The 21,547-nt window shown below is 39.8% G+C and overlaps 1 protein-coding gene and 1 long non-coding RNA gene across 3 annotated transcripts in view; one reads left to right on the forward strand and one right to left on the reverse strand.

Annotated features, from left to right (window-relative positions):
• ZMAT1 (zinc finger matrin-type 1) overlaps positions 1–20,790 on the reverse strand; it is a 199,655-nt gene extending 178,865 nt beyond the window's left edge. The window contains exons 1-2 of one of the 2 annotated variants that reach the window (XM_044763299.2): positions 20,606–20,790; positions 19,354–19,494 (exon numbers count right to left, since the gene is read on the reverse strand). The gene's annotated coding sequence lies outside the window, so the exon portion shown is untranslated. Of the gene's footprint in view, positions 1–19,353; positions 19,531–20,605 lie in introns of both variants that reach the window. The other variant, XM_044763298.2, reaches the window with a different exon arrangement.
• An 83-nt stretch (positions 20,791–20,873) lies between these two features.
• The window catches only part of LOC106823087 (uncharacterized), a 30,457-nt gene continuing 29,783 nt past the window's right edge, over positions 20,874–21,547 (forward strand). The window contains exon 1 of the long non-coding RNA XR_001396051.3: positions 20,874–21,031. This is a non-coding gene — a long non-coding RNA (uncharacterized lncRNA). The remainder of the gene's footprint in view (positions 21,032–21,547) is intronic.

Genomic DNA, 21,547 nt, shown 5'->3' on the forward strand with positions numbered 1-21,547 from the left:
ACCAAAAGCACAGGAAACAAACAAAAAATAAATAAATTGGATTTCATCAATATTAACAGGTTTTGTGCCTCAAAGGACACTATCAACAGAGTGAAAAGGCAACACACAAAATGGAAGAAAATATTTTTAAATCATATATCTGATAAGGGATGAATATCCAGAACATATAAGGAACTCCTATAACTCAACAACAAAAAAATAAACAACTCAATTAAAAAATAGGGCCAAGGATTTGAATAGACATTTCTCCAAACAAGATACACAAATAGCCAATAAGCACATGAAAAGATGCTCAACATCACTAATCATTAGGGAAATGCAAATCCAAATCACAGTGAGAACAACACACTCATTAGGATGGCAGTTATTAAAAAAAAAAGCAAAATAACAAGTGTGGTGAGGATGTGGAGAAATTGTTACTTTGTGCCTTGCGGGTCGGAACGTAAAATGGTGTGGCTGCTCTGGAAAACATGATAGTGGCTCCCCAAAAAATTAAAAATAGAATTTTCATATGATCCAGCAATTACACTTCTGGGTATATACCCAAAAGAATTAAAAGCAGAACTCAGACAGTTGTACAAAAATGTTCTTAGCAGACTATTCATGATAGTCAAAAGGTGGAAACAACCCGAATGTCCATTGATGGATGAATGGATAAACAAAATGTGGTTTATACATGCAATCAAATATTATCCAGCCTTAAAATGGAATGAAAGTCTGATATATGCTACAACATGGGTGAACTTTGAAGATGTTATGCAAATTGAAATATGCCATACACTAAAGGGTAGATATTATATTATTTCATTTATGTGAAGTACCTATAATAGTCAAACTCATAGAGACAAAAAGTAGAAGAGTGGTTACCAGGGACTTAGCAGAGGCGAAAATGGGGAGCTATTGTTTAATGGGTACAGAGTTTCAGTTTGGGATGATAAATAAATTCTTGAGATGAATAGTGGTGATGGTTGCACAACAATGTGAATGCATTAAATGCCACCGAACTATACACTTAAATATGGTTAAAATGGTAAATTTATGTTATGTATATTTTATGATGATGAAAAAAGAGGAGAGAGACAGAGGCAGACAGACACTCTTTTTCTGCCTCTGGACATTGTTGACTGTGTGTGAAGCCTGGAACTATGGCAGCCATCTTGAGATCATGAGAGCTAGACAAACCAACACACTTAAGATGAAAAGAATCTGAGTCCTTGATGACACAGTTGGAACAGCTAAATCAAGCCAATCCTGAAATCATCTTTCTGCCAGATTTATTGTTAAATAAGATAAGAAATTCCCATATTGTTTAAAAGAAAAGTATTGAAAGGATGATTCCTTCCTTTTCCTCACCATCCTCAGGTATCTCATTCAACAAAAATGGCACCAAAGCTTATCCATCATATAAATATGTGTATATTCCATTTCCTTCTGCTTCAAATTCAATTGATCTCTATGAGATGATCATGTTAAAGTCTCTTTCATGGGAAGGAGAACATAGGGGAAGTTGTATGTTAGGTACCTTCTGTAGGTTTGTTTATTTTCTCCTCATAATGGCTCTATGAGTTAAGTATCAACATGCCCATTTTACAGATGAGCAAGTTCAGGCTCACAAAGGGTAACTCATTACTACAGGGTCAAACACATGTAGTTAGAGGCAGGAATGCTGTTCTCCCCATTTATATATATGTGTAAGATGTTATATATATATTTTTTAAAGATTTTATTTTTTTCCTTTTTCTCCCCAAAGCCCCCCAGTACATAGTTGTATACTCTTAATTGTGGGTCCTTCCAGCTGTGGCACATGGGACGCCACCCCAGCGTGGCCTTATGAGCAGTGCCATGTCCGTGCCCAGGATTCGAACTGACGAAACACTGGGCTGCCTGCAGCGGAGTGCGCGAACCCAACCACTCGGCCACGGGGCCAGCCCCTAAGATGTTATATTTTATATATATCATTTTAAGATCAGAAAGTCCATTATTATAATCTATTGCATTACTAGAACAAAGGAGAAAAATTATATGACCATCCTATAGATAAAGTATTTGGCAGCATCCACACCCATTCATATATTAAAAATTCAATAAAATAAGAATTGGTTGATATTTTCTTAACACGACAATAAATATACACATCTCAGCAAAGCCAGCATTCTACTTAATGGGGAAATACTGGTGGAATTCCTACTAAAGATAAGAACAAGACAAGATGCCCATTTATCTACTCTAATGTTAGACATTGTGTAGGAGATATTTTACAATGCAAGTGAAAAGTAAGCAATCAAAACAAAAAGAAAGTGGTAAAATCTCTCCGTATTTGGTGATGATATGATTACACATTGGAAACATACAGAAAAAATAGAAAAATTACAACAAAAGAGAATTTAATTTAGTAAAGTTGCAGGTTACACTATCAACATCCAAAATCAAAAGCCATCACATATACAACCAAAAAAATTAGAATCTAAAATGAGAGAGAAGAAAATTATTGGACATAAACTTAAGAAGCAATATTCAAAACCCATATAGAACACAAAACTAGATTTGAACAAATGGAAAAACATATGATATTCCTGGGTAAGGAGACTCAATAACATAAGGATCACAATTTCCCCAAATTAGTTTATTAATTAAATGCAATTCAAATTAAATAACATTAGTTTTTTATGGATTTAGACAAGTTTATTATCAAATTTATTTAGTAGAATAACAAGAATAGTCAGATAAACCCTGAAAAAGAAGAGTGATTGGAGTCTTATTATATACCAAAACACATAATAAACTATGTACAATATAAGAGTGTGGTATTGGCCCGTGAACTGACAGAAGGACTAATGAAGCAGGGTAGAAGATATTGACATAGGCCCAATTATATTTGGAAATCTGGAATATAATTAGGGTAGCATTTCAAATCAAAGGAGATATGATGGATGATTTACAAAGTATTGTAATAGCTAAATAATCATATACTTAAAAAGGAAGAAACATAAACAAATAACAGAAAAAATACAAATTGTCTTTAAACATATGAAAAAGAGGCTCCAACTTGCTTTTAGTAAGAGAGATGCAATTAAAACTACAGTAATACCATTTCTAAACTATTAGATTGGCAAGTCCAAAAGCTTATCAACACACTCCTTTGGTGAGGATATTAAAAAACATACCCTTTCATACACTGCTCTTGGGGATGCAAAATGGTATGATCACTGTAATAGGCTTAATATGGGCTTCCAAAGATATAAGATCCTAATCTCTGCAACCTATAAATCTTCCTTTATATGCAGAAAGGGTCTTTGCAAATATGATTAAGGATCTTGAAATGGAGAGATTATAGTGATTATCCAGGAGGGCCCTAAATGCAATTCCAAGTGTCCTTATAACAGAGAGGCAGAGGGAGAATTGACACAAACACAAGAGGATAAGGCAATGTGACCAAGGGTGCAGAGGATGCAGTGATGCAGGCACAAGCCAAGGAATGTCAGCAGCCAACACAAGCTTGAAGAGCCAAGGAACGGATTCTCCTCGAGAGCCTCCAGAAGGAATGGCACCTTGCCAACACCTTGAATTTGGCCCAGTGAAACTAATTTTGGACTTCCGACCTCTAAAACAGCGAGTGAATTAATTTCTATTGCTTATAGATACCACGTTTGTGGTAATTCGTTACAGTGGCTATAGGAAAGTAATGCAACCATTATGAAGGGCAATTTGATAATACCCAGTAAAATTATATACATTCTTATGCTTTGATTCAGAAATTCCATTTCCAGAAACATCTATATGTATATATTAAAGATATACTGGTAACGACACAAAAAGATTATAGATATAATTACAGATATTTGTTGAGGCACTATTTGTATAGCAAAAGAATGGAAGCAACCTAAATACCCATCAATTGTGTGCTGGATGAACAAACTATCACTCAACCACAGAACAGTCTACACTAAGTAAGCTTAAAGAAGAATTATGAATATCTCCACTAGAGCTATGGAGGGACCTCCAGGATATACTGTTAATACTGAAAATGTCAATGCACACAAAGGTGTGTATAGCATGGTACTTTTTAATCTAAGAATTGGGGGAATGCAAATATATACATTTTTACTTATATTAAAAATAAAAGAAGGGGCCCGCCCAGTGGCACAGGGTTAAGTTTGCCTGCTCTGCTTTGGCAGCCTGGTGTTCTGGTTCGGATCCCAGGCACAGACCTAAACACTGCTTAGCAAGCCATGCTGTGGCAGCCATCCCACATATAAAAAATAGAGAGAGGAAGGGCACAGATGTTAGCTCAGGGCCAATCTTCCTTAGCAAAAAGAGGAGGATCGGCAGTGGATGTTAGCCCAGAGCTAATCTTCCTTGGGAAAAAAAAGAAAAGAAAAAGACTTCTGCTTTGGGGACAAGATTTATCAGACACACTTCTCCCCATTACTTCTGCTAGATACAGCTAAAAATCCTGGATCTTATAGTAAAACAAGAAAAAAAATAAGACTCTGAAAAGTAGAAAGAAAAAAGGCAGGCGGGCTAGGGACTTTGGGAACCAACTAATTGCATGGCATTGAATTCCTTTAGTTTTATTTTTGCCCCACGTATGCCAGACTGGGTGCGGGAGAAGCAGGGGACCCAAAAATGCCAACAGGAAAAGACAAAAAGAGCTCCAAGAAAAGCCTGCTGTATCTAGACAGAGAACCAGAAAAGGGAAAACCTAGCAAGAAAGAAAGCTTTTAGACAACAACTACCCTACCTCAGACAAACACCACAAAATGAAACACAGCTCCACCCTCAAGATGCCAGCAAAGGCTGAGTGGGGAATGTGGATTCCCTGTTCACTTGATTGTAACCAGGCATCCCTCCCCACCCTCTGTGGTGGTATCAGAGAAGACTGCATTTGGAACAGGGACTTTTATCCCTGCTGGTGGAAATGAGCACACCCCGCCACATGGTGTCAGTGGAGACCATGCTGGGAGCCTGACTTCCACCCGCACCCAGTCATAATGAGGCGCTTTTCCCTCCTCTCTGATAGAAGGGAAGGCACCCTTCCCCTCCTCTCTGGGCAGGTGTCACCAGAAGCCAAGTGGGACAGTAGAACTTTCAAGACCATCCAGTGATGAGGAGGCTTCCTCCTTTCCACAGTGTCAGGGGAGGCCACACGGAGGGCAGTAAGGAAGTGTCTTCCCCTTCTTACCACGGTGGTGTCAGTGGAGGCCTGGTAGGGAGTGAAATCCCACCTCTGCCAAGCAGTAACAAGTTACTCCTTCCCTTCCACTCTCATGCTCTGCCCCTCATGTAGGTGAAGGTTGAGTGGGGAACCTGGACTTTTATCCCCACCAGGCAATAAGTGAGCTTCTCTCCCTATGGTGTCAGTGGAGGCCACATAGGGAATAGCAAGGGTGTATGCTTCCTCTCCAAGAGAGGGTAGTGTAGGCGGAGGCCTGGTGGACAGCCTGAAATCCCACATCTACCAAATGGTAATGAGGCATCTCTTCCCCTTCCACCCCAAATCCAGTGTCAGAGAAGGCTGAGTGGGGAACCTGGACTTTCATCCCCACCTGGCTGTTATACGATGATGTTAAGAGTTTCATCCCTTACTGGCATGGTGTCACAGAAGGTTTATTAAAACAATGATTTAAATAAGATACAGAGTCTCATAACATAATACTATAAATGTCCTAGATATTATCAAAACTCCCTCTTCTATCCAAGAAATGGGAAAATCTCAACTTGAGTAAAAAATGATAATCAGCCAACATCAAGATAACACAGATACTGGAATTTTTTTTGGAGGAAGATTAGCCCTGAACTAACATCCGCTGCCAATCCTCCTCTTTTTTCTGAGGAAGATTGGCCCTGAGCTAACATCTGTGGCCATCTTCCTCTATTTTATACGTGGGATGCCTGCCACAGCATCGCTTGATAAGTGGTGTGCAGGTCTGGGCCCAGGATCTGAACCAGCGAACATCGGGCTGCTGAAGTGGAGTGTGCAAACTTAACCGCTATGCCACTGGGCAGGCCCCAACAGATAATGGAACTTTCTGACATGCATTTTAAAGTAGTCATCATAAAAATGTTTTAGTGAGTAAACACTGCTTGAAACAAAAGAAAAAACAGAATGTCTCAGCAAAGAAATAGAAGATACACAGAAGAACCAAATGGAGATTTTAAACTGCTTAAACGGTTTAAACTCAGGAACCTGTGGGACTATAACAAAAGATGTAATATTCATGCCATTTTTGTCTTGGACGGAGAGGGGACAAAGTGCATGGGAAAAACAGTATTTGAAGAAATAATGGTTGACCGACTTCAAATTTGGCAAAAGACATAAATCTAGAGGTTCAAGAAGCTGAGAGAACCTCGAACAGAATTATTCCAAAGAAATCCATGAAAACACACATGATCAAACTTCAGAAAACTAAAAACAAACAAAAGAAATGTGAAAGCAGGGAGAGAGAAATGATGCATTACCTATAGGAGAAAAACAATTCAAATAACAGCAAATTTCTCATCAGTAACCATGGAGTATAGACAGAAATGGCACAACATTTTTCAAGAGCTGAAAGGAAATAACCGTTAACCTGAAAATCGATATCCAGCTAAGTTATCCCTCAGGAAACCAAGGGAATATAAAGATATGGTCAGATGAAGAAAAATGAAGAAAATTTATCACCAGTAGATATAACCTAAAAGAATGGCTAAAGGAAGTTCTTAAGGCAGAAAGGAATTGATAATAGAAGTGCTTTTGGAATGTCAGTAAGAAAGAAAAACAGAAAGAGCAAAAATATGGATAAAAATAATAGCTTTTCCTTCTCTTGAAATTCTTAAAATTCTGTTGGATAGCTGAAGCAAAAAGTATAACACTATGTGATGTGGTTCTTAATAAATGTAGAGGAAATACTGATGACTGTTCTATTACAAATGGTGAGTGGTAAAGGGACTTTATTGACCAAATGATGGAAAGAGTTGGGCACGCAGGCAGTCACCACTGTTTGAGGTACCTATTATCCGTGTAGGTATGAATTAATAAGTGAATGATAGATATCTTAGGATAAGGGTACACACATTCCCCAGACTCTAAATAGACAGTTAAGATCTGAACATCACTCCCTTGGACACTCAGTTACTTTGACATCATGCTCTTTTCCCTTAAAAAAATCTCTCTATTGGAATGCAATGCTTTCCAGATGTTTCAAATCTGTTCTAACACCACCAACTGCATTCTGTCAGATCCACTCCCTGGTTATTAAATGCTTCTGTTCCAAGGTTAAGGGACTCAGGGCAGCCCAATAATCATCCCCCACATCTTTATTAACCCATAACTTCAGTAAGTTGGCAGAGAGATGAATTTAGAGACAAGGAAAGGGGCATTGTTGGCCCACCTGGTAAACCACTGAAGCTCTCCAAAAAGGATCCAAAGTGATATGGCCAACTGTGTATGAGAGAATATGTGCAGATGATATAACAAACCCAGAAACAAACCATTACATGCCAGGAGAGTTTCTACTGAACAGAGTTGAAAAGGTCAGGTAGTATGAATGTTAGCATATTTGAGTAAAGTATGCTGAGCTGATGTGTTTACAACAACACAGTTACCCAACTATAACAGGGTGTTTGATCAACAAATGCAGTTCTGCTTGGGGCAGGAGTCAAATCTTAACTCTGCAGAAATCATAAGTGCACAAGAATAATATGTTAAAAAACAAAAGCCTAAACTTGTCAGAACAGTGTGATGCTGTGATACAACTCGCTGAGCTGATGAAAGAAGTTGAGACAACAAAGGAGAAAAGCCTCACTGAGTGATCCGGGAGGATGCAGAGATGGAACAAATGAGAGTGTAGAGAGAGTGCTAACACATGGCGAGAGTGTTCTGGTTCTGGGGCTGGCCCCGTGACCCAGTGGTTAAGTTCGCACGCTCCGCTTCAGCAGCCCAGGGTTTCACCAGTTCAGATCCTGGGTGCGGACATGGCACCACTAGTCAGGCCATGCCGAGACGGCGCCCCACATTGCACAACCAGAGGCACTCACAACTAGAATATACAACTATGTACTGTGGGGTGTTGGGGAGAAGAAGAAGAAGAAGAAGAAATAAAAGGAAGATTGGCAACAGATGTTAGCTCAGGTGCCAATCTTAAAAAAAAAACGAAAAAAAGAATGTGACTCCTGGAGGCTGGCAGAAACTCGCTGGCTGAGGGGAGTCCATGGGACCCGGGTCAGTGAGAAACTAAAGAGGGTGTATGATTTCCAGGCAGTGTGGGGGATCCATTAGGGGTAAATATTTCCCCTTGATGTCAGCTTCCTATTTTAACGGAGGTTGAGAGAGCTGAGCATCAACTCAGTTTCACTACTGTCAGTGCTCCTGGGTCTTCTCTTGTCCTCATGGACCAGTGACAGACATACAGGGCACTTTCCTTCTTACCAACACTTGTGTCATTTCAGTGTGTAAAGGGGCTATGTAGCATCCCATGGAAGCAAATGTGTTCCTTTCCCAATCGGTCCTAAACCTGAATGACCTCAGACCCCTGGAGTGTCCAATCTGGTACCTCTGAGCCCTGTCTGCTCACCTGGGAGCCCCCACCCCTCACACCAGTCAGGCTGGACCCCCCTCCTCCTCCCTCCCATCCAGCCCCCATAAGTCCTGCCCACTGTACCAGCCCAGCTCCACTTTGAGGAGTCTCTGAGGACTCCAGTGAGCCCTTCCTCCTCTTTACATATTAAGGTGGTTTTATAGAGGTCACCATAACTTCCACAAGGACCTGGACCATGTAAAACCTTTAAAGCAACCTCTCTAGCCCCTGGATCACTGGAGGCGTGAAGAGTGACAGATAGTCAGTAACACCTGTGTGCCAGCCACGGCAGGGGAAGAAACTAGGAACTAGGAAGGAACCCTGAAATGGCTCAGGATCTGGGACCCAGGAAGAGCTGGTGATTCTTGCTCCAGTGTTCCTCCTTGCCAACCCCCAGTCACCTCTTCCTAGAACTTCAAGTAGGTTCCAGGCCGCCAGGTCAAGTCCACACATGATGTGAACATAGAGAACACCAACAGAGGACAGGAAAGCACAATTATTCACCGGAAAGGATGAAGACTTCCTCAGCCCAACTCCATTACACTGCACATGAGAGATGGCACAGAAATTCCTATGTAGTATACATAAGCATGTGGCTCCCTTCTTCTTACATTCTCAAATACTCATTAAAACGTGGTAATGCTACTCAGGTTAATAAACAACATGCCTGTTAAAGATCAGAAGAGTTAGGATGGGAAGGAACCAAACATTGGTGTTGTGGATGATGCACCAAATACTGTGCTGGGATCTCGGTGAAATTTTCCCCTTGAACTCCTCACAATGCTCCCTTGAGTGTAAGGACCAGGAGATAGACACACAAACATATACACATCCGTATAAACACTCATATATACATACACTATATATGTATATATATGTATATACTATATATATACACATATATACATACTATATATGTATATACTATATATATTATGTATGTATAGTATGTATATACACTACTATATATGTATATATAGTATGTATATATATGAGTGTGCATGTTTGTGCCCATGTTATATATTAAATAAATTAGCAAGCTGGAGGAAAAGGACATCTACTATGTGTGTGTGTGTGTGTGTGTGTGTATGTGTGGTAACAACATGCAAAACAATGTTATATCTTGTTAAGGGAAGCTCTCATATGGAGAGAAAGGATAAAGCAATGCATGGGAATAATAATCATCTCCTTCTGGACAGCAGTTATCTCTAGGAGAGAAGAAAGGGGATACAATCAGGGAGGAGTAAAATTTTTTCTTAGTCTGGACTGATTTTATAGCTCTATGCTTTTCATCTGAAATATTTCATAAGTAGTAGTGCTTTTAGAGAACACAGTTTTTATCATAAATATAATGGATACACTTCTTAGAAAATGTTTAATATTTTGAATCAAGTGCAGAGTTAAAAATATCAATACCCAGCAATCCCATCATCGTTGAAATTCACATTATGCTATTTTGTTCCATTATTTTTCTCTGCATGAACATATACAAATGCAATATACATGTATTTTATACACATTTCTTATAACTATTATCTTACTGTATGTATAGTTAAGTATCCTTTTTTTGTTATTTTGTTTTGCTTTTATCTTAACTTTTGTCTTAAGTACTAGCATGTGAGAAAGTGTTCTGATTAAATGACAAGGTATAAGTTGGGATCTAACTATCCTTTTCAATGAAGGCTTTACCAGTTGACCCAGCCCCAACTCTTGAACAGCGCATGTGACTGAAAATGCCATACCTGTGGCAACTTAAATGACATGTGTCTGGGTCTGCTCATGAACTTTCTATATACTTCCTTTAATTTGTATGTCAAACACTCTATCCAACAGTTATAAAATCATAGTTTCACATAACACTGTAATGCCTGGAAGTATAATCTTCACTCCTATCATTCATCCTTTGGATCTGTGGTAATAATAATAATAATAAACAATGATAAAAGACACCAATAATCATAGAACACATAATAGATAAATTGCTTGCTTAGGATCATACAACCACCAAGCAATGGTTCCCAGTGTCAAATCCTGGTCCTTCTGACTCCAAAGCTTATGCCCCTAACCACTGTTCCTATAGAGTGCCCTTCTATATTGGGGCTGAGGCTAGCACAGGAGAAGGGACTCACCCAAGGCCTTGTGCTCAGTTGATGGGTCTGGCTACTGGGACACATGTTTGATGACTCCCACCTTCTTGTCTAGCTGACCCATTACTATTCTTTCTCTTCTGTGCTATTTTTTTCTTCCTGGGGCTCAATAAGAAATTGCTCCACTCATATCAAACTAGAAGGAAAATAAGGAGACAGGAAAGCATGTGGAAAAAAGGAATGATGAGATGGGACTAAAATTCACTTCTTGCTGCTGCATTTCCAGATGTGGTCTGTATCAGATCTTCTATTTTATGGAATAGAGGAGACCGGGTGGGCCAGGAGTAACATTTATCACAGTTCTACTATGTGCCAAACATTTCTTAAGATTTCCTCCTTTTCTTCTTACAAGTCTGTGAAGAAGGCACCCTTAGTCTCATTTTACAGGTGACCAACCTCAGACTCACAGAAGTATGTGAATTTTCCAGAGTCAAATATCTACGCCTTGCCCTCTTGACAGGCCAAACAGAAGCCTCCCATGTAGGTGATGTGTTTCCAAGGCTTAAGAGACTGATAGTGAGAAACTCCCCTGATGTGGAAACCAGTCTGTCATGCCCCTAATTATAATCACTCCCCTTTTTGTTGATGAAGATGATGGTGGGGATGAAATCCTGCCGCATGGGCCAAGAGGTCTGGGTTTGGGGGTCACATGGACTGGCTGATTCCTGAGGTGTTGAACTGGACGTAGGAAGCAGCAAAATCCATTGCCCTTTGGAAAAGAAACCTGAATGGTAGGATATTAACATGTACAACTACTACATGAAGAGTATTTTACAGTTCATCTCATTTAATCCTAACAACTCTATCCAAGACCAGTAATTACCCCCATTACTCAGTGAGGGTAAAGAAGTAAAAAGTTAACTTGACCTATGGAAACAACCTTATAAATTACTGCTCAAAGACTCAAAAGAATTAGTCAAAAGACTAAGTTTCTCTCCCTTTGTCCTATGAGCTGACATACACTATACCTCAAAGCATTATTTTTGAGTTCTTTTTAAAAGAATATGTTGAAGCTCTTTTTAAATACTAAAAATAATTATAAAGTGTAAAATACCATGTGACCAGAAAAAAATTTAAATCAAAATGTGGGTGAAAACTTGGGGAAATTATCTACTACTTCTATTCAGACATTGGGTTTATATCCTTGATGTACAAAATAGTCTTAAGCAATAGAGATAGGTCAATGATATCAAGAGATAATGCACATAAAAAGCAACATAAATCCCCAATAAATACTTGGAAACATTCCAAATCAAATAAACAAATGAAATAAAAGTGAATCATATTAAGTAAGGAAATTTTAAAATATGTAGACTATGATACCATTGCTGCAAAAGAATACACATTAATAAGGGTGAATAGGTATGTGCACGTCATTAAATGTGTTAGTGCATTACATACAGAGAAAAATCTGGAGAATAGGCACCAATAAGTTAACAGAGATAATCTCTGTTTATGATGGGCAGAAGGTGGAGGCAGAAGGGAGAGACAAATAATTTCAGGTTTTTAATATACATTTCCATAAAGTTTGATACTTGTTAAAAAAAACAAAAACTATCAACTGGTAATCTGAAAAAGTTATTGAGATATTTTTTAAAATAGGAAAACCTACAAACCAAGTCACCATATGATAGTGCAGAAATACATTTATTGATTTAAAAACATGATCAAATACTTTGGTGTGAAAATAACACATTAAAAAGATTTCTTTGATACTAATTCAATGTGTATGGGTTGGTGGGAGATAGAGGATTACTTTCATTTTACAATTTTTTTTAAGATTGACCCTGAGCTAACATCTATTGCCAATCTTTTTTTTTTTCTTCTCCCCAAAGCCCCCCAGTACATAGTTGTATATTCTAGTTGTAGGTCCTTCTAGTTGTGCTATGTGCGACACCGCCTCAGCGTGGCCTGATGAGTGGTGCCATGTCAGCGCCCAGGACCCGAACCGGCGAAACCCTGGGCCACGGAAGTGGAGCATACAAACTCAACCACTCGGCCAGCCCCTCATTTTACAAATCTGCATTTCCATAGTGTTTTAAATATAGAACGTTTATTGTATAAAATGTTGAAAACATAAAATAATTATGAGTTGATTACAAATATGATGCTTATATATTCATTGCTTTGGAAAAATGTTCACAGTTTACTGTTTTATAAAAGTAAAAGCAGCAGATCAAAACAAGTTATTTGACACTGCTTCTGTGTGTGCATGTTTCCATGTCTCAAACTTCTTTATACCAATTATTCATATACTAACTTGTGCAGCTTTCTATTTAGTTCACATGGGGCTGGACTTCTAGCCTCAGGGCTTGAAAATACCAGGATGGGCACAAATACAGAAGGATCACCACCAGTGTGTGGAAAATTCCAGAAAGCTTTGGCCCATACAATGGAATTCACGCACATCCCTCACTCCCCGCTATTACCTCACCCTTTGCCAATCCCCCTAGTTGACTTTCACACCTGGGATTCTGATGCAGATGACCAGGTGGCATCTTTCTCCATTTTCTACAGGTTATTTTTTCCCCAAGAAAAAGTATAATTTTTAGAACTAAAAACAACGTATTCTCTTAAAAGTAGGTAACTAAATAATAAGTACAGTGTAATCCCAACACTCTTTGAAAGATTCATATGTATATAACAGACTGAGAGGACATATACTTAGTTTTATTTCCTGCTTATTCCTGCCTCTACATCTCCTTTATTTATTAACGTGTATTGAGTGTTTACTGTGTGCCAGGCACTGTCCATCTAATTCTACATCTGCATCCCACATCTTCCCTCTCTTGATTTCTAGAACGGCATAAGTAGAAATGTCCACAGGGAGCGAGACAGATGTCAGCACCCACCCGAAAGAGACTCCATTCCAAGTAAGTACAGACCAACCTTCATCTTGAGTCCTGGAAACCCAGTATCTAAACGGGAAATGATGGGGTTGAGTGGGGAAAGTCTTCCACCTCGGGAAACTGAGGCATCTTATAACCCAAACTTCTATACTTTTGCATAGTGCTAATGGGCTACTACCTTCTGACAGGATCTCACTCCCGGATAGAGAGTGAAGGATGCAGTAACCCTTGTGTGATTTCAGTCTTGGTTCTTCTCACAGGCATGAACTAGGGTTTTACTTTCTCTTTAATCCTTGGTTAGGTCTCATGGTAGATTTTGGAATTGGTTTTGTGTCTGTCTTATCCCTAGGAGGGTGGTACCTCCCATTTAGTCCTCTGCGGGATTCATCTGAGGTGACGTGGAGTTTCTGCTTCATATAAGATCTTCTCTACCAGTAAGCAGGCCTGGACCCTGTTCCACAGGAGACAGAAAAGAGTAGAGACCAAGTTCTCAAATATAAGCACAGGACCAGGACAGTGATATATCTAACTCTCCTGATTTAGTGGAATGGTTTTTATAGATTTCTCATATGATGGTCACCTCCCCTCAGGATTCCCCTTACAACCAACACCCCAATATGATCCATGACTCTCTTCTCTATCTCCTGTCCACTAAAGTGCACCCCAGAGAAATTCCTCTATAACCTGGTAGTGGAGAAAACTCATCTAACTATGACTTAAAACTCTGAAGCAATAATGGAAAAGAGTGATATGCATGATTGCTTTTTCATAAAAAAATTGAAGGGCAAAAACAAACCCATAAGCAAAGTAAAATGAAAAATGAAAAATTGTAAAAAACATTTACAACTTAGATCACAAACAAAAGGTTATAACTCTAATATGTAGAAAATTCATGAAAAAGTGAATGCAAAAACCAACAACATGAGAGAAAAAGGAGCAATAGATACAAGCAGGTATTTCAAAGAAAGATGTAGATTCAGGAGTAAAAAAAATTGTCCTTAAATACAAGAAAAATGCTCAACTTAACTCACAATAAGCAATGCAAAGAAAAATACCTATAATGAGATACGTTTTCTTACCAATTAGATAGCCTGGGAGGAAATAGGCATTCTCATACAGTGCTCGTGGTAATGTAAAATGATGCTACCCTATGGGGGGGGATTTGCTACTATGTAGTAAAATTACATAGTATTTACTCTTGGAACCAGTAATCTCTCTTTTAAGAATTTATCCCAAAGAAACCATGCAAAAACACAAAAAGGTATAATAAGCACAAGGCTATTATTTGCAAATCAATCCATAACAACAGAAGATTAGCAATAAGATAAATGTCCACCAAGAGGGGGATGGTTGAGTAATCAAGGTACATCTACATCAGACAGTACTATGAAGCTATAAAAAGCAATTAGGATTCCTTCTCTAGACTGTTATGGAGTGATCTTCAGGATATATTGTTACATGAGAAAAGCAAGGTGTATAAAAATGTGTAGAGTTGCTGCTGTTCAATACCGCAGCCACTCACCACAAACAGTGATTTAAATTTAATTTAAAAAGTTAAATGAAATTAAGAATTCAGTTATATTCAGTCATACTGGTCACATTTTAGATGCTCAGCAGCCACTTGTTGCTAGTGGCTACAGTGCTGGACAGTGCAAATACAGCACATTTTCATTTCTGCAGAAATTTCTATTGGATAGTGCTGGTGAAGAATGTGCCACCTTTTACTTGTGAATGGGGTAGGAAACTAATATACATATTACATTTGCTTATATATTTAAAATCTGGAAGGTTAAAACAAAAACTGATAAAAATGATTACCTATAAGGAGAAGGAAGAACAGCCCATGATGCAAGTCAATGATGTGTATTCTCTTAAAAATACAATACTATTTCAGGCTCCATGCACTGAAAAGGTCAAGAAACAATGACCAACACAGTAGCAATGCACAATTCTAGTCCCCAGATCAAGTCCTCTGAAAACATTTCCCACTAAAAGGAACCCACTAAAAGGTTTCCTTGGAGAAATGGCTGATTCCAGGTCTAAGTAGGGATTGTACCAGGTGAGTCTGGACCAAACTCTAATACCAGAAAGCACGTCAAAAAGACTCAGAGCCAACCCGAAGGGGCTCCCACTGGACAAAGAGAACAATTTGAGCATCAAAAAGATTAATGACTGCAATGGGTTAAAACACATCAACTATATAAGCATCTGTGAACTCATCATGACACTCAAAACAACAAACTCACTGCTTACCTTTGCAGGATCCCAAGGAAAGAACTCATTATTCTGCAAAGTGGAACTAATGCAAAAGAATTAAACATTCATCCTACCCTTCCTGTGTGTACCAGACCTCAGCATAACCTCATAGTTGAAGAGGGTAAGTTTCTTTATAGAAGAATCCCAGCTAATAAATGCAGAAGAAAGTATAGAATTAAAACATCACCCTTCTGCAACCTTTAATGAAACACAGATCTAGGCAATGATCTTCAGAGGCTGCAAAAAATGAAGTGAAAAGCAGATGGGAAATTAGAAAATGTATGGATCAGGCTGACAACACTTGAACCGAGTGATCAATTGCAATGACACAGAAGAAGAGACAACCAGACATAATGAGTCTTCTGGTATAATACTACAGGAAGTACACCACACCACATCTGAGGTACTCTTGCCAAAGAACCTGAATCTGACCAAGCCTCTAAATCTACTTACCAATTTAAAAGAAATAGGAGGGGCCAGTGAAACATAATAAACAACATAATAGGGATACAATCAGCAAAATCCAGAATGCAAATTCCACAAGACAAAAGACATAGTTTCTTAAGCAAATAAATTGGAAGGTTAAAAAAAAAGAGGGGAGACATTCTTCAGATTAAAAGAGAGAATATTTCAGAGAACTTAAAATTAAAACCACATGAGATACCACCACACATCCACTACAAGAACAAAAATGAAAAAGGTGGAAAATACCAAGTGTTGGTGAAGATGTGGAGCAAGTAGAACTTCATACATCACTGGGAGGAATATAGATTGGCGTAACTACTTTGAAAAAATTATTGGCAGTATCCACTGAGCTGAACATACACATACCTTATGACTCAAAAATGCTACTATTAGGTACATGACCAAGAAATGAAAAAAAAGTCCATTCAAGAATGTTCATAGCCCCATTATTCAGTAAAAAGTCAAAAACTGGAAAATACCCAAATTTCCATAACAGATAAAGATATTGTGAAATATCCACACAATGCCTTCTGTTTTCATAATTATTCCCTTTTTTCTTAAACTCTAGTACATGACAGAATGGCTACTGAAGCATAATTTCCACACAAAGAGAAAAGACCTCAGCCTAACATCAACCACCCTAGGCTGAGATAGTTCAAAACATGTCTTTTTCTTCTTCCTAAGTGTCCTGATTAGAGAGTGGGCTCTGGAGACAGTTTGTAGTTCTGCCACTTACAAACTGTGTGAGTTTGAATACTTGTACTTCACCTTACAGTCATTCAATTGCCTCATCTGCCAAACCAAGATTATATAGTATTGACTGTAGAAGAAAAAAGTTTTTAATATTGCCTTGTGTTTTGTCTTTTACAAGAATAAATGGTCAAGAATCACATTATTTCAAAATTTCAAATGCAGAGATGTTGGAATACCCGTATACTTTGAGTGACCCTGAGTGAATGAAAGTCTCTCAATCTCTCAGTTTCTTGTTCTGTAAAATGACAAAAACAATCATCCCTACCTCATGGGTTGTTGGTTTGAGAATTAATTGAATTAATACATAAAAACTCTTAGAACAGTGCTAGACATACAGTAACAATTCAGTTACTAGATGTTTTTAAGAACTACTTACAAGTTAAGATTTTTATCATTTTGATAGGTTGAGTTTGCATGTGTCTTTAATAAAGCTTAATGATCTAACAACTGAATCCTATTCATCAACTGATACATATTTTACATCACTAACTTTCACCATAACTACTGTTGGATGACCTAACTAATTTTCTTGAGAATCTCTTGAAAGCACTTGGAACAACTGGTCTCAGAAAATAGCACCGCCGTTTCTCCACATGACCAAACAATAAGATGAAGGGTCATCCAGGATCCTGCCTTATCCTCACAAACCGCTCCCACACAGCCACTGCAGGTCCTGCCTGCCCCACCTCCTACATGCCCTGTCCAGGGCCATCCCGTCCTCTGCACACTGCTGCATCACTGGGCCAATCCACCCTCGTCCCTCTCCCAGACTTCTGCAAGATCCCCCTAATGGTTATCCCCACAGCTCTTCTGTCCCTCTCCAGTCCATGCTCCACAGTGGCCAGAGTCACCTTGTGAGCACATGAATCAGAGCATGTCACTCCCATACTCTAATCCTCCATCCTCAGAATAAACTCCAAACTCCTTACATGGCCCAAAGTTTGTAGCTTCATCTCCTACCATCTGCACTTTGTCTGCCAGGCTCCAGCCACTCGAGCTTGTCATCAGCTCCTAAAGGTCTGTCCAGGCCTGGCTTCTGTCATCTGGACTCAGCTCAAATGTCACCCCCTGAGAAAGAGCTTCACTGACAACCCCATTGTTCCACCACATGCCCAGCTGGGTGAGTAGTACCGGATAGGTTCCCAAGAGACCAAAGAAAAGACCCAGAGACAGTGAACAAGACATATGGGTTCACTAGGGAGTTACTTACAGGGACGATCCAGTGGCGGCCGGCTGGACAGAAACAGACAATGCTACCATCCCCTGAGGGAAGCTTACTTAAGTAGGCAAAGGAACAAAGGTTGCATGCTTGCCAAGGGGGACTGTCCCTGTATGACCTGCATTCCAAGGACCAGAGCCGCGCCAGAGGGCCTTCTGTTTCCTCAGACCACAAGGGTCTCTGTGCTAACTCTCCCATGAGAAAACAGCCGGGTTGGCCAAGCCTGGGACTATTATCATCATGAGTGCTGGGGCATAGCCCAGACAAGGAGCCTCAAGGATACATAGTTTAAAGGGCACGTAGGCTAGTGCCCCTACACCCATCTATAATAATTTTTGTCTCGGTCATTTTCTATTCTATTTGTGTTTATTTTCTTCAAAGCACAAATCTCCATGTGAAATTGCCCTGTTTATTGATTTACCAGCTTATTGCCAATTTTCCCAAATAGAATGAAAGTTCCAGGGACCCTTCCTGTCTTTTTTTCTGTGGTGTGTCCCGAAGGCCTAGTTCAGTGCCTCACATATAAATCATTGAATAAATATTACTTAAATGAAGGAATTTGACACACAGAAGCAGACACAGATATTTAAAGCTGAGCATCAGGACCAACTGACCACAAAATTAGACACAAAAGACTCAAAATTTTAAGAAGATATTGTTGCAAATCTATAACAGTACTTTTCAAACTTGGACAAATACCATAATCAACTGAAGAAATTATTCAAAATGTAGACACCTCCCACTCCAGCTCCCTGGATTTGATTAGGCAGACCTAAGGTGGGCCCAGGTATCTGAAATTTAAACAAAAACCACCTGACGACTTTGATGAAGTGGTCCATGGACCACACTTGGAAAAATTATGACCTAAACAGCTGACATTTATGTACTATTAATTTGATGCCTACCATGCAGAGTACTACAATATCTGGGATGTCTCAGTTAATGTAATTACTCAAAAGTGCACTGGTCCTTCCCTCCCACCCATGACCACAGATTGCTTTCCCACATGGAAACAGACTTAAACTCCACAATATTCCTTGATGGTCAGGAGCATTGGGGCCTGTTATCCTGTTCTAGAGAAGATGCTGGAGGAAACAGGAGTGACTTACCTAAAGTGTCCCATTGATGGGACCGTGATCTCTTCACTCTTGCTCCAGGAACCTGTCTAGCAGATTCAATATCACACTTGGTTCTTCTGTATCAGCTCCTGTTTCTGAGGCTCAGAGTCCACACCCTTCTCTGACGGTCCACTAGAAGGAGAATCGGGGGATAAGACGGCACATGGACTAGAGGAAAGTGAGAGAATGGGAAAGCACATGAACACAGGGGAAAGGGGCCAGGATGTCCTTGCCTGTCCCTACTCAGTCCACTGAAAGCTGTACAATGACTCTTTGCCTCTTCCCCAGCTCCACCACACAGCCCCTCCTGCACACGCAGTGACAGTGAAGCTTATACATCATGGAAATAGGAGCTTATCACTGCTTGTTGTTACATGTCCAAGTATTCTCTCAGGTATTCACGCTATTATGTTAATGCCACAGTATACACAAACAGAAGGAAGGAGGTAAAGTTAGAACAGACAAATAAAATTTCATGTGGGCTTACTAGATGCCACACACTGTAGGTGGTTATTTTCAGACTTTTTCTCTTCAAATTCTTAAAGAAATTCTCTGAAGTGGCCATGATTACCTCCTTTTTACAGATGGGGAGATAGGCAGGCTCTGAGAGCAAAGTACATACTCAAAGAATTCTAGGGAGGTGTCAAATGGACACAGAAGCCAACTTGAAGGAGCTAATACTGGCCTATTCTGAGTCAATTTGAGTATCAAAATACATAATGATAGTAATAGAAGGTAACTCTTTGAGCAAAGTAGGAATCTATGAGTCATACTGATATAAATAAATACATGAATAAATACATAAATAAGGGAAAGGGGAAAGCACTACCCTATAGTCAAATGCCAACTAATAAATCTGCAAGGAATGAGGGAATTAGAAAAGCAACTGTTGACCACTATCATAGTAACAAATGACTCAGGCAAGAATCATAAATGGATGACCATTCTGCACGAAATCCCACATCAGTCGCTAAGCCACCATGGTAACCAAGCTGGTCAAGACAAGCTGGGAAAAGGAAACAATAACCCTGACGTGGTTCCTAATATGTGCTAGGAACTGAATAAGACAGACATGCACACATACACACATGCTCCCTCTCGCTTTCATGCTGGCTCTCTGTCACCACCCAAGACCTTGTCTTATCCTCCCGCGCCCCTGCCTTTAGAAGGAAAGTATCTCCAGGACACCCTTGGGGCAAGACGCCACACTCACTGGGAAGGGGCGGGAACCGAATGGCTTTACCTAGCAGACAGCCAAGGCACCGAATCCTAAAGCAGGAAAGAGGCGACTTGGATCTGGGTCCCTTTGTCTCCCTACACCCCGAGGAGGCTCAGCCCCCACCGCGGGGACCCACACCCTCAGCTGAGTCCCAAACACCTAAGGACGAGACCTGCTCTTTTCTCCAGGCTACATGTGTCTCTATAGAAATGTCGTCACGGTCGCCATATTGACGTCAGGTTTCTATGGCAACCGCGAAGCGCAGACGTGTTCACCCCACCGGAAATACCACTACACACTCCTCCACCCCCTGGCGTTTCTCGTGAAAGCAAAACACCTTCGCGGTTCAGGCCACCACGTAAGAAAGCATACTAAGTAGAAGACCTCAACTGGGGCCTGGGAAACTGGAGGAACTCTGCCCAGTTTGGTGGAACAAGGCATGTCCCTGCGGTGAGGATTTTTTTTTTCTTTATAAAGAGACAGTAGGGGGTGTTGTCAGTACCAGAGAGGTATCCTAGGGTTCTTGCAGATAAGCTAGCCTAGGAGGATGAACTCGTAAAATCACACTCCTGCTAAGCAGTTAGCCATCTGTGGCAGAAAACTGAGGCTGCCTATAATCACATGACTAAATGATCTAGGAACACTAAAAGATGGTTTGATGATCTTCCCTTACTACAAATCCCTCAGAAAAGTCATTTTCCAAAACAGAAATGTCCCCAAAACTTCATTCATTATGTAAATGTATGTACATTCTACTTCTTGATGCTGCATTTCCAGGTGGTCTCTAAGGAAATTATGCCGTTTGGTTTAGGTCAAAGTCATTTCTTCTCTGGGAGAGAGGAGAAAGGTGAACCAAACTAACATTAGCTGAAGTCTTACTACATGCCACATATTTTGTACAGGATTTCTCATTTACCCCTTACAACAGTTCTGTAAGGAAGGCATCATGGGTCCCCTTTACAGATG

This window comes from Equus asinus, chromosome X (assembly GCF_041296235.1).
Source record: "Equus asinus isolate D_3611 breed Donkey chromosome X, EquAss-T2T_v2, whole genome shotgun sequence".
NCBI lineage: Eukaryota > Metazoa > Chordata > Mammalia > Perissodactyla > Equidae > Equus > Equus asinus.